General features: G+C 45.8%; 1 pseudogene; it reads left to right on the plus strand.

Annotated features, from left to right (window-relative positions):
• Nucleotides 1-6,130: 6,130 nt before the first annotated feature.
• Nucleotides 6,131-6,620, plus strand: LOC130868292 (60S ribosomal protein L24-like; annotated as a pseudogene).
• Nucleotides 6,621-14,105: the final 7,485 nt, after the last annotated feature.

Here is a 14,105-nt window from a genome sequence, read left to right on the forward strand (position 1 = left end):
TTTACAAAACTGGGGCTGGAGAAACGGCTCAGCAGTTAAGAGCACTGTCTGCTCTTCCAGAGGTCCTGAGTTCAATTCCCAGCAACCACATGGTGGCTCACAACCATCTGTAATGAGACCTGGTACCTACCCTCTTCTGGCCTGCAGGCATAAATGCAGACAGAATACTATATACATAATAAATAAATATATCTTTTTTAAAAAGTTTACAAAACTAGTATAAGATAGAGCAAATAAGATGGAGGCGGTAGGGAATGCTCTGTGGCAGGCTGTCTCAGGAGACCAGGAGACAGGGAGAGGATGTTCCTGCTGCCATTTGCATCATCGCGCACGCCTTTAATCCCGCACTCAGAAGGCAGAGGCAGGAGGATCTCTGTGAGTTCCAGGCCAACTTGGACGACTTATTGAGTTTGAAGTTCGCTACATTGTGAGATCCTGCCTAAAAGTAAAGTAAAAGTATCACACTTTGGGGCTGGAGAATGTATCAGGACCCAGAGTTTCATCCCCACCACAGCATAGCCCAGATGTGGTGATGTGCAGCTGCACTCAGGAGGTATAGACGGGCAAGATCTTCCTTGGCTACATAGTGAATTTTTTTAAAGATTTTATTTATTTATTATGTATGCCATGTTCTGCCTGCATGTATATGCCTGCATGCCAGAAGAGGGCGCCAGATCTCATTACGGATGGTTGTGAGTCACCATGTGGTTGCTGGGAATTGAACTCAGGACCTCTGGAAGAGCAACCAGTGCTCTCAACCTTTGAGTCACCTCTCCAGCCCCTACATAGTGAATTTGAGGCTGGCCTGAGCAATATAAGATCCTGCCTCAAAATTCTAGCCCAAAGGAAGCAGAAGCAGGTGAATCTCTGAGTTGGAGATCCAGTCTAGTCTAGAATGAGGGACAGCCATAGCTAAGCAGAGAAACCCTGTCTCAAAAACACCCACACACAAAAAAAATTAAAAAAAAGGAAAAAGAAAACCATTCACACTCTCACCTCCCAAGCTGTACCACCGATAACACCTTAGCAAACAGCTGTTTTCTACTGCCCTGTAGCACATTAGGCAAACTTAAATGGCTTCAAAGGCCACTTATTTATTACCTCCTGTTTCTGAAGGTCAGAAGTCCAGGCAGACTTGTTTGTACTGGGTCTCTCATAAGGCCAAAGTCAAGGGTCCGGGCGAAAACTCACTTCCATTTTCATCCAGGTTATTGCCCAAATTCAGCTCCTTGTGTGGTAGGATGGGGGGTCCTGCTTCCTGGTTAGATGTCACTTGTGAAATGGCATGTGCTTGCAGAAGCCACCTGCAGGCTCATGTACATTTTCAAGATAGAGCTAGCACAGATAAATGGTTTGTTTTTTAAAGTTGTTGGGTTTGGGGGTTGTTTGTTTATTTGTTTAAGTAAGACAGTTAAGACTTTTTATTTCCTTTTTATTTTGGGGTTTTTTTTCTGGTTTGTTTGTTTTTTGGGTTGATTTTTTTGTTTATTTGTTTGGCCCTATTTTGTAACGCATGCCTGTAATCTCAGCACACGAGAGGCTAAAACAAGAGGATTACCACAAATTCTAAGGCGGCCTCTGCTACACAGCAAAACCTTGTCTTAAAACAACAACAACAAAAACCTTCGGAAGCTCCTGCGAGTTAGAACAACAACAGAACTATATTAAAACAGGCCCATCATGGAAACACATACTTTAGTCCCAACATTTGGGAGGCTGAGGCAGGAAGATGAGGGCCTTGGAAGACAGTCTGGGCAACATAACAAGACTTTATCTCAAAAACAAAGCAAACCAAAAACCCACATGTTGTAGCCAAGTATTATAGCTCCCAACAATAATAATGCCAGCACATAAGAGGTAGAGAGAGAAAGATTTTCATGAAATTGAGGTTACCCTGAGCTACATTTCAAGACCCTGTCTGAAAAACTAAATAAAAAACAAAACAACAACAAAAAACTACCATGCTGGGTACAGTGGTACAAGTCTATTATCCTAGCAATTAGGGGGTGGAGGCAAAACGGCCATCCTCAGAGAGCTAGTGAGTTTAAGGTCAGTCTTAGACCTGGGATATGTGAGACTCTGTGTGTGTGTGTGTGTGCGCGCGCGCGCACGTGTATGCACATGTGTATATGTGTGTATACATGTGTGTGTGTGTATCAACAACAACTAAGAACTATCATGTTATCTCCCCTGTATATATATACCTGAAGGAAGTTGTCACTATGCACTAGACATCTGCATGCTGGTCCCATTGAGACACTATTTCTGAAAATCTAGACAGGGAATCAGCCTCCATAGTCACCAACACATGAGTAGGTAAAGAAAATGTAGTTCAGAAGGCTGAAGAGATGGCTCCGCAGTCGAGAGCATTTCTTGCTCTTTCAGAGGGCCTGGCCTCAATTCTCAGCTCACAGCCAGCTGTAGCTCCAATTCCAGTGGATCTGACACCTTCTTTTGGCCTCTATGGGCACCAGGCATGCAAGTGATTTGAAGACATACATCCAGGCAAAACATCCATATGCATAAAACAAAATATTTCTTTATTTTAAAAGGAAGAAAGCGCCGGGCGGTGGTGGCGCACGCCTTTAATCCCAGCACTCGGGAGGCAGAGGCAGGCGGATCTCTGTTAGTTTGAGGCCAGCCTGGTCTACAAGAGGTAGTTCCAGGACAGGAACCAAAACCACAGAGAAACCCTGTCTCGAAAAATCAAAAAAAAAAAAAAAAAGGAAGAAAGCATGGTGTACATATATACATACACCATGGAGTATTATTCTGCCACAAAGAAGAATCAAATTCTGTTACTTGAGGGAAAACAGATAGAATTAGAGACCATTGTAGTATGTGAAATAAAGCAGACACAGGAAGATCAGGCCCACATACTCTCCTCCTAGGTGGAAGCTAGAAAAGAAAGACTGGGAATAGCAGACTGATGACTAGCGACTGGGAAAGGGGGTGAGAAAAAGAAATTGGATTTGATCAGTGCACGCAGTATGACTATCACACGGAATCTTATTAATATGTACAACTGATACATGTCAATAAAAAATTGTTAAAACTAAGGGGCTGGGTACGTAGCTCAGTGGTAGAGGGCTGCCTTGTACTCATGTGACCCTGAACCCCATCCCTAGCCCTGTAAAAACAATACTAATTTAAACGACAGGGTGCATCTGTGATGGTCTCAACTGTACCAACCACAGAACTCAATCCTGGGGGTGAAATCCCATCACATGAACGGGTTCTCAGATTCAGGGGTAGAACCTGGAGGTCCTTTTATGTTGGAATTCTGCCCATCACAATATCTTTTGAGTTCTTTCCCTATGTACATAACATTTATAAAGGCATTATGTGGATCACACACACCATAAAAACTTGCTTTTTTTTTCCAGCCATCGCTCCCCAATGGAACCCTCTCACCTCCAAAAGGAATGTCTAAGACAAAACTGAGCCAGGCACATTGTGGTACCAGGAGTCCAGCAAGCACGGTAACCAAATTCCCCAGCTCCTTTGCTCTTGTGCTGGGTACCCCGCTCGCTAGCCTCCAGAGATACTTGGGGTTGAGGCACAGTTAGACAGTAACTTGCTTGATGGACTCTCCTTTATTGGTATGCTTCTCTTTCCCGGCTCCTCCTTCTGAAGCCTGCTTTAAGACAGAGTGAGCAGCAGAGATCATCTCGGAGATCATCTCAGTATTTTGTGTTTTCTTCCTCCCCCATCCCACCCACAGAGATACATTCATGTATTATTAATGCAATTAAAATCCATTTTCAATAATAAATGTTTTAAGAAGAAAAACGCACTGGGCGATGGTGGCTCCTGCCTTTAAATCCCAGCACTCAGGAGGCAGAAGAAGGTGGATCTCTAGATTCAAGGCTACCTGATCTACCGAGCAAGTTCCAGGACAGCCAGGGCTGTACAAAGTGACCTCTGCTCAGGAAAAAAAGAAAAAGAAGAAGGGGGAAGAGCAGGAAAGAAAAGAAAAACTCCATATGCTATATCCCTTGTTCCACCACACACACACACACAGAGAGAGAGAGAGAGAGAGAGAGAGAGAGAGAGAGAGAGAGAGAGAGAGCCCTGGCAGTGGCCAGCCATCATTCACAGAAGCTGACATTTGCTAAGCAGAGCCGTGTGAATGTACAGAGCCTGCTCTCTGTTTAGCTTACTTCGAAGGGCACATCCATCTCCCCTCCCTCCCCAGATCCCTTTAATAGGATCGCAAAGAACAGAAAAGGTATAAACCAGTAATAAGGCCGAGTGGGGGTGTGTCAGCAGATGAGAGATTTCAACACGTCTCTAGAAGACAGAGAGCAGAAGGAAAGGTGGTGACAGGTGACACAGAGCAGAGTGAGCCACAGCTGGAACCCTCCCAGGCAGGAGGGCGGGAAAACACTCAAGGCTGAGCTGGCAAGGGTCCCTGAAGACAGAAGTGGGCAAAAGACTAGGGCAGGGAGTGAGTCAGCTGGGCCAACTGACCACCCCAAATACCATCCTACCCTGAGGTTCGGGAGGGAGTGGGGGGGGGCAAACCTCCCAGTTTCTTATGGCTGGCTTTGGAGCTGATGTGGCCACTTCCCAACAGCAAATGCCAGTGACCCTTTTCTGAAAAGTTGCAAAGCCAGGTACAGTGTTCCTCCTCTGAAATCCAAGCACTTGAGAGACAAAATCACGAGGATGAAGGCCATTCTGGACTACAAGTACATAGTGAGACCCTGATCCTTGACTCCCTCAAGACAAATAGATAGATGATAGATAAGTAGGTAGGTAGGTAGATAGATAGATAGATAGATAGATAGATAGATAGATAGATAGACAGACAGATAGACAGATAGACAGATAGATACATAGATGAGATGGCACATATCAGGAGGTCAGCCTCAGCCACACAAGATTCTGTCTCAGATAAAAGTAAAAGTAAAAAACAAACAAAACAAAGCAACCTGGAGCCTGTTTCCCGAGACTAGCCCCAATTCACCCACCAAGCAGCCATTCCCACACATGCACACCATGTGTGCCCCTCTTGTACCCCAGGAAGATTCTGCCCCATGATGAGTCGCCTACAAAAATCTTACAACATAAAGGCAAAGGCGACCAATGGGGGTGGGGGGGAGGATTGATCCTGGAAGAAACAAAGATAATTTAGTGAATGAGATAAGAGAGTTTGAAGAGGAGGAGGAGAAACAGGAAGGGGGCACTGATAGCAGTGGCTTTACCCAGCACCCCTGGAGAGATTCATGAGGCTAGAGCATCCTGAAGGCAGAAGACAGCAGACCAGTGCTCACAATTAAAGAGAACGCCAGAACTGGTAGAAATTGGAAAGCTTGGGGACAGGATGAAGGAAATCAATTGAAGGCCTGAAGTTAAAAAAAAAAAAAAATCAAGAGAATCTTACAGAACATAGGGTTTAATGAGAGAGATAGAAACTGTAAGAAAAAAGATGGGAGACAGAGAATCATCCTGGCAGGTGCAATATGTGACTAATATTTGGAGGGTTTTAGAAAGAATAGAGAAAGCAGAGGGGACCTGGGCCCCTGCCAATGGTCCAGAGCCTTGTGGCTATGACAATACAGAAAGAGACAGGCTCTGGGAGGCTGGGTGTGACCCCTGCCCTTTGAAAGCCAGGCTACTTTTATGGTTTTTGTATTCTGTGTCAATTTCCCCTTTGTCCTCCTTCCTCAGTATTTAGTGGTGTCAGCTGAGTCCCGAAAAACCACTGAGGGAAAAAATATGTCCATGAAGGGGACTCGTGGGGTGGGGGGCGGGGGATGAACAACGCTGTCCTCAAAACTAGAGTCCCTAGGGGAAGGGGACTCCAGGGGGCATGAGGTCAGAGCGGCTCACTTCTCAGCCCTCTAAGAGATCATCTGGCAGAGCTAGTTTCCCCACAGAAGGAAAGCCTTTTCTACCAAGCCGTCCCATGGGAGTGAAAGCCAGCTTCCCTTAAGACTTCCATTCACTGGGTATAAAGGTCAGGCCTGAAGTGGATGGAATGAAGTTGAGGAAGGTTCTTTACCACATGCTCCTTTGGTTGCTTGCGCTGTCCCCATTTGATTAGGTTGTGTTATTTTGTTTAAGATAGGATCTTGGCCTTTCTCTTCGCCATCTTTCCTCCGGCCGGGCGGCAGCTCCCATCATGAAGGTCGAGCTGTGCTGTTTCATCGGGTACAAGATCTACCCCGGAACCCGGGCGGCGCTACGCCAGGACCGACGGGAAGGTGTTCCAGTTTCTTAATGCAAAATGCGAGTCCGCATTCCTGTCCAAAAGGAATCCCCGGCAGATAAACTGGACTGTCCTGTACAGAAGAAAACACAAAAAAGGACAGTCGGAAGAAATTCAAAAGAAAAGAACCCGCCGCGCAGTCAAATCCCAGCGGGCCATCACTGGTGCATCCCTTGCTGATATAATGGCCAAGAGGAATCAGAAACCAGAAGTTAGGAAAGCCCAGCGAGAGCAGGCCATCAAGGCTGCCAAGGAAGCAAAAAAGGCTAAGCAGGCATCCAAGAAGACCGCCCCCACAAAAGCAGCACCTAAACAAAAGATTGTGACGCCTGTGAAGGTCTCTGCTCCCCGAGTTGGTGGAAAACGCTAACTTGGTAGATCAGAGTTTTGAATAAAGTCCATTTCAAACTCTAAAAAAAAAAAAAAAAAAGATAGGATCTTGGGCTGGAGAGAGGGCTCAGTGAGGAAAGGTAGTTGCAGTTGAGTATTGGATCATTGGATCCCCTGTTACTGGGATCCTTACTGCCACTGCAATAAGCCAAATCAAGTCAAATTAATAATTCCAGAACAGGGCAATGCAAAGGAGAACACTCATAGGTGGCCCTCAGGATGGCAGGGGACAGAACAGGAGGGCGCACACCTGATCTATGTGCAGGTCTTAAGTAGCCCATAGGCATGGTTCCAGGCATCCCTGAGGGAGGAGCCACTGATGGCGATCTTTCTGAAATGAGGCAGGGTTTGGGGAGGGAGAGAGATGGAGGAGGGCATAGATGCGGAGTTTCCACCAGAACATTCCAGACCCTTTGTGTATATGGATGCCAGGGGCTGAGATGGACCTTCCACCAGAACACTTGCCACCAAGCATGCTTATTTGAGTTTAGTTCTCCAGGTGCCACACGATAGAAAAAGAGACCCAACCCCCAAATTTCATGGTAGAAAGAAAAAAACCAACTCCCAAAAGTTGACCTCTGTGTTGTGGCTTATTTGGACACTGTGTGAAAATGTATTTGCTGTAATTGGTGTAACAAAAAGGCAAATGGCCAATAGCTAGGCAGGCGGTATAGGCGGGACTTCTGGGAAGAGAGAGGAAGAGGAGGAGGAATCTAGGTGTCTCCCCAGGAGACATGAGGAGGAAACAGGAGGTACAACACGGAAGAGAGGTAACACCACGTGATACAACATAGGTTAATATAAATGGGCTAATTTAAGTTATAAGAGCTAGTTAGGAGCAAGCCTAAGCTATAGTCTGAGCTTTCATAATTAATAAGAAGTCTCTGAGTCTCTGTGTCATTATTTGGGAGCTGGCTGGCAGGACAGAAAAAGACTCATTACACCTCTGACTTCCACATGAATACCGTCGCATGCATGTGCCCATACCCATACACATTAAAAGAAAGAAAAAAAAAAAAACAGGATCTCACTATGTAGCCCAGGTTGGCCTGGAACTAAAAATGTTCACAAATATAGAGGTTACAAAAATGTACCATCATGCCTGGCCTGACTTTTTTTTTTTAAGGGCCTGGGACTTCCCACAGGACTGATAGCTTGAGGCCTAGAACCTCTGTCTACCTCAGGCCAGAGGAGTTTTCTAAGTGGCTCCTGGCTGTAGTTCCCAGTCGCATGCCTGCTGATAGCTTTTGGAAGCGCCAATAAGGCCTACAGACCCCCATCGCGCTGTCAGCCAGGCCCCCTGGGTTGGTTTGTTTTTCCAGGGCATAAACGTATTTTATGGAGAAATAAAATGCACAGTAATAAAGTGGGGGAGGGGAGTGCTTCCACAGGCCCACATTTTATCCAAAGGGGCTGAGATGTGGCATCCCCAGCTCGAATATGAAATTATTACACAAGAATTGACTCTCGGTGTCTCCCATGCTCCCTGGCATGATTGCTTCTATAACTTATGGAGACAGCTGAGCGTTTGTATTCAAGTGATCACATAAATTAATATCCATATGTGGAAACGGAGTGCCGGGAGCCGGCCTGGTTCCAGGATGCATTCCATGTAATGACCTACACACCTGCAGAGAAATGCCTGGCTGGGGCTCAAATGCCGCCCTCACAAGAATCAAGCGAGGGATGCCAAATGTTAGCCCTTTGAAGCAGTAAACCCCTGAGGGAACTTTAGTCAGGGGATCCTCTGAGGGAAGAAAGGCGACTTATAATTTTTTTTATTAGAAGAAAATTTGTTTACTTATCTATTTATATTTGGCCGTTTGAGACAGTATCTTGTCTATAACCCAGCCTGGCCTCAAACTCATGGCAATCCTCCTGACTCAGTCTCTCAAGTGCTGGCAACACAGGCATGAAGTACTACACCTGTCTTCCTTCTCTCTTGATTTGATTTTTAAAGAAAGAAATATACAAAAAAAGAAAGAAAGAAATATACAAAAAAGCATGGGCCTTAAAAAACGTATGCTTCACTTCTTAGGCCTGGGTTTTGTCAGAATTCTAATTATGCCTGTGGCCCTGAAGGCCTTCCAGACTTCCTGCTTGCCAACAACTTTTATTTTACTATTGTAACGGAGACAAACTTACTCCTTTCTTCTCTGGAGCTTGCCAACACCATGCAGAAAGACTAACAGGAAGAGAACAGCACCACTGAAGAGGGTAAGCCCGGAACTCCAGTCACATAAGCGACGTCAAGAGGCACGGGCATACAAGGCTGCATAGGCTGACGCCCAAATCTGCCTCAAAGACGTGAGTCAACACAAATGTGCTGCAGCAAGACGCGGAAGCTGAGGAGCCAGCCCAAAGTCTTGCTGCCCTCTCTCACACGCTCACTCATTCATTTCCCCGCTCAGTTCACTCCGTGTCGGTTTCCTGTGGTTCCATTGTACCACATGGTCCAGAAGAATGTTGAAGGAATGTCTGCTGGGGACCCTCCCACCAGGAGCATTAATCCCCTCCTGGTCATTCTAGAGCTCTTCGATGGACACTGTGAAGATTTCTATCTGTGCACAATGGAAAAGGCCATGTCTGGGCTCTCTTTTGAGCTGGTCGCTGCGTCCTAGCCTTGCACTGCTGACAAGCAGCTTCCTATAGCACTTAGCTAAATGAAACAACTGAGTGTTCAAAGGCTTGGATTGCAAGAGATGAGCAAAAGCTGGGAGTAGTGGTGCACGTCTTATTCCCCAATGCGGGAGGCGGAGGCAGCAAAGCAGGAGTTGGAGGATAGCCTGGGCTACACAGTAAGATTGTTAGGGTGTGAAGGGGTACTGAAAAATGATGGAGGGTGACCCCTTCGTAGACACACACCTTTGTTCTCCCCTATCTGCCCCACCCATTCAACCAGAGTTCATTTAGCCTTTACAGGGGAAACAGGAGATTTCTTTCCTTTCTAAGGGAGTGGGGTTGGTGACAGAGCTTCATATAGCCCAGGTTGGTGACAGGGCTTCATATAGCCTGGGTTGGTGACAGAGCTTCATATATCCCAGCCTGCCTTTGAACTCACTACACAGCCTAGGATGACTTTGAGCTCCTGATCCTGTTTCCTCTTTCCCTAGTGCTGGGATCACACAAGATTGCACCACCATGTCCCACTGGGACAGCGGATTTCTAAAAACTTAATACTTCTCCAGAAGTTCAATGGCAGGGACATGGCACCATCAGCAATAGCAGGCTGGTAAATACGTTTATTAGGTAGCTTCTCCAGGAGAAAGGAAGGAAGGAAGGAAGGAAGGAAGGAAGGAAGGAAGGAAGGAAGGAAGGAAGGAACAAAGAAAGACTCAAGAAATAAAGAAAACAAGTCTGGGAGTCAGACATGGTAGCTCTCCCCTTTTATCCTACCACTAAGGAGGCTGAAGCAGGGGGATTGCTTCTTTGAGGCCAGCCTTGCTTACAAAATACGTTCTAAGCCACACTGGGCTACAAAAACCTGTCCCCAAAGGAGAGAGAGGAGGAGAGGAATGTGACCCAGTTGGTAGAGCCCTTACCTATCATGCACAACATCCTGAGTTTGATCCCAGCACCAGATGTAATAGCTCCCACCTATAATCCCAACACCTAGAAGGTGCAGGCAAGATACATGAGATTGTCTCAAAAAAAAGAGAGACCGTGATGGCAGTGTGATGGCTCACACCTTTAATCCCAACACTCTGGAGGCAGAGGCAGGTGGATCTCTGTGAGTTCGAGACCAGCCTGGTCTACAAAGCGAGTTCCAGGACATCCAGGACATTACAGAGAGAAATCCTGTCTCAACTCCCTGCCAAAAAAAGCCAAGTCTGTAGCACTGTGAATAGCTGTAGTATAAATTCCCTTGTCGGGGCTTTTCAATGCCAAGTCCATATCTCAAATGCAGTTGGGAAGAGATGGACGGGCTGGATCTTGTCAGCTGGTGAGCATTGTATGGCTGCAGGTTTTAAAGTCACAGGATCAAGTATCATTGCTTTGGACCATACTGATTCTAAGAGGTAAACTATCTGTCTACCCTTGGCCCTCCCTGAAATCCATTCTTTCATGAGCCAGGCAAACCTTCAAAAACCCTAAGGTGAAGCCTCAATTCTTCCTTCAGTCTACCTTCTTGAGGCTCTAAACAATAACCACATGGGAGAAAAGCCCCCATAGCTGAAAACTTAATTGGCATTGCTTTCTTGTAGTCCAATATTTCATAATAAGAAAATGGGAATCAAAATTCTTTCCCACTAAGAATGAACAATGGAATGAGAGTTGGCAGACTAGGCAAGGTGGCAAAATTGATTTGCACGATCCACAGTAACATCCTTAACAGCACATGCGTAAGCTGCACCATCTGCCTGGCACTGGCTGCTTCTCCAGCAGGATGCACTATCAGCACTTGGTGTGGAGATCCTAAGGTCTCCATGGCAGTCTGCCACACCTCATTGCACCCCGGGAGACAGCCTTCCCAGTCCTTCCTTCTTCTGGACCACCTTGTGGGCCCCAAGCAATAGGGTTCTACCCCTCTAGCCTCAGGCCGGCTGCCCCTCCCCCTACAGCCCATCAATCACCAGGTGGCCCCATAAAGATAAAATGGATCTGGAAAATTTCTGTCACCTAGCCATACTGCTCCCAGGTCATAACACCATATACTACATATGCCTGTGGTCATGCAGTAATAAATAAAACTACGGCACTTCCGGTTGAATGAGTGTTTAACCAGAACTTAGTCCTGGCTTTTGGGGAGCTGAAGAAGGACTGTGAGTTCTATGCCAGCCTAGGTTAAATAGCAAGGCCCTGTCTCAAACAAAAAAGGCTGGCAGTGTAGTTTACATGGGAAATTCTGGAGGCAAGGGAATCAGGAGTTCAAGGTCATTTTCCGTTACATAGTAAGTTCATGGGTAGCTTGGGCTACATTGAGACCCTGTCTCAAAAAACCTAATTAAATAATGTTTTAAATGAACAAAAAGATGACTGGGAAGACAGCTCAGTGGTTAAGAGCACTCGTTACTCTTGCAGAAAACCTCAGTCTGGTTCCCAGCACCCACGGGGTGGCTCACAGCCATCCTTAGCTCAAGCTTCCAGGGATCTGATGCCCTCTTCTGACCTCCAAGGGCACCAAGCACATACACACACATACATATAAATAAATACTAACTTTTAAAAAGAAGTGTCCCATGGCTGGCATGAGGGCAGCCTTGTTTACTGCTTCTTCCAGTTGCATAAGACCATGTGAGATCACTAACCTGTACCATGCAGGCTTCTCTCTCTCTACTCTGTTGTGCTCCTCTAGTGACAGGATTGTATATTCTAGAGTTGTGTAGTAGAATATATATATATATATGTTCTTGGAATGGGTCTCATCCTTATTAAACTTGCTGGGCAGGCGACCTTGACTCACAGTGGCTTCCTCACTGCCCCCCCCTTCATGGGAGGCAATGCTTCTTCCACCTGGGATCTGATGACCACTGGAGCCAACCTAAATCCATCCCATGGCCTGAAGTAGTAATGCTGCCACCACCCCTGAGGGACAGAGCGGGGCTTGTGGGAAAACACTGGGATGGGGGCTCTTCTTGCTGCATAGTTGGGCATAGCCATCATTGAGTCTCACTCATACGAAGTATCAATTCATTTCACAGACCTACAGACATATACACAAAGAGACATACACACAAAGATTCTCTCTCTCTCTCTCTCTCTCCCTCTCTCTGTCACACACACACAGAGGCATGCGTGCCTGCTTAAGTTCACACCAAGGGGTGATTGATTCTGTCCCCAACAACTTACTTATTAAATATGCACTGTGCATATCAGACATTGTGTCAAATCCCTGGAGCCTGTACCCAAGGAAGCTTATTACACCCATAAACACAAGCATCTATAACATTTGGATGGTACAAAACAGGGTCTCATGTAGTCCAGGCTGACTTCAAACTCCCTAAGAAGCAATGGTGGTTTGAATAAGAATGACTCCCATAGGCTCATATATTTGAATGCTTGATTCCCAGTTGTTGAAGCTGTTAGGGAAGAATTAGGAGGTGTGACCCTGTTGGAAAAGGTGTGTCATTGGGGACCACCTTTGAGGTTTCAAAAGACTAACATTATTTCCAGTTAGCTAGCTCTCTCTGGCTCTCTCTCTCTCGCTCTCTTTCCCTCCTTCCCTCCCTCTCTCTGTCTCCCTCTCTCTCTGCATCCTACTTGTAGGTCACCTGAGTTCTCAGCTACTGTTCCAGCGCCATGCCTGCCTGTCACCATGTTCCCACCATGATGGTCATGGACTTTAACTATAAACCCCAAATAAACTCTTTCTTCTCTAAGTTGTCTAGATCATAATGTCTTATGATAGTAATAGAAAAGTAAGCAAGACAATAAATAAACAAGGATTAACTTGAACTTCTAATTGTCCTACCTCCACCTCCTGAGTACTAGGATTAGAAGTATTCACTACCATGCCTGGTTTTGGGGTGCTGGGGATCCAGCCCAATGTTTCATGTATTCTAAGCAGACACTCTGGCAACTGAGCTACATCTCCAACATTTTCACTCTTTTGGCTTTACATTTTATTTTATTTTATATTTTGAGACGTGTCTCATTATGTAGCCCAGGCTGGCATCAAATATCCCTCCTCCTATCTCTACCTCCCTAGTGCTGGGATTACAGGCATGCACCACTAGGTTCAGCAATGCATAAAAAATTGATGGTGGAACAGACCTTAATTAAAAAAATGGATGCTAGTCTGGTATAAAGAGGCCTAAATACAGGATGGAGACAACAGAAAATGTAGATCACACCTATAAATGGTAGTACTAGGGATGTAAGTGGTAAAGCACTTGCCTAGCTACTACAGGCCCGTGGGCTCCATGCCCTAAAACATAGAATATATTTATTATTAAAAAATCTTTAGTTGAAGCCGGGCGATGGTGGCGCACGCCTTTAATCCCAGCACTCGGGAGGCAGAGGCAGGCAGATCTCTGTGAGTTCGAGACCAGCCTGGTCTATAAGAGTTAGTTCCAGGACAGGCTCCAAAACCACAGAGAAACCCTGTCTCGAAAAACCAAAAAAAAAAAAGTCTTTAGTTGAGCATGGTGGTGCACATTTCCAATTCTAGCACTAGAGAGGTGGGGGCAGGAGAATCAGAAGCTCAAGGCCATCCTCAGCTACATAGGGAATTCTAGGTCAGCCTGGGCCATATGAGACCATCACAAAATAATAATAATTGTAATTTTATTATTATTATTTTTATCATTATTATTACTATTATTGTTAAAAACTTCTAAAATATCTATCCATAAATAGTAATTCCATAAATAAAGAAACAGAGGCCCGGGGAAGTCAAGCACCTTCTCCGGCCCTCGGAATGAGTTAGAATGGACCTGGGGAAAGTGCACAGGGGCATTAATCAAGGAGGCTGTAAGTTGCTCCGTGGTTAAAGGTGCTGCTTGTGCAAGCCTGAGGATCTGAGTTCAATCTCAGAACCCATATCAGAGTAGAAGGA

Source organism: Chionomys nivalis, chromosome X, assembly GCF_950005125.1.
Source record: "Chionomys nivalis chromosome X, mChiNiv1.1, whole genome shotgun sequence".
NCBI lineage: Eukaryota > Metazoa > Chordata > Mammalia > Rodentia > Cricetidae > Chionomys > Chionomys nivalis.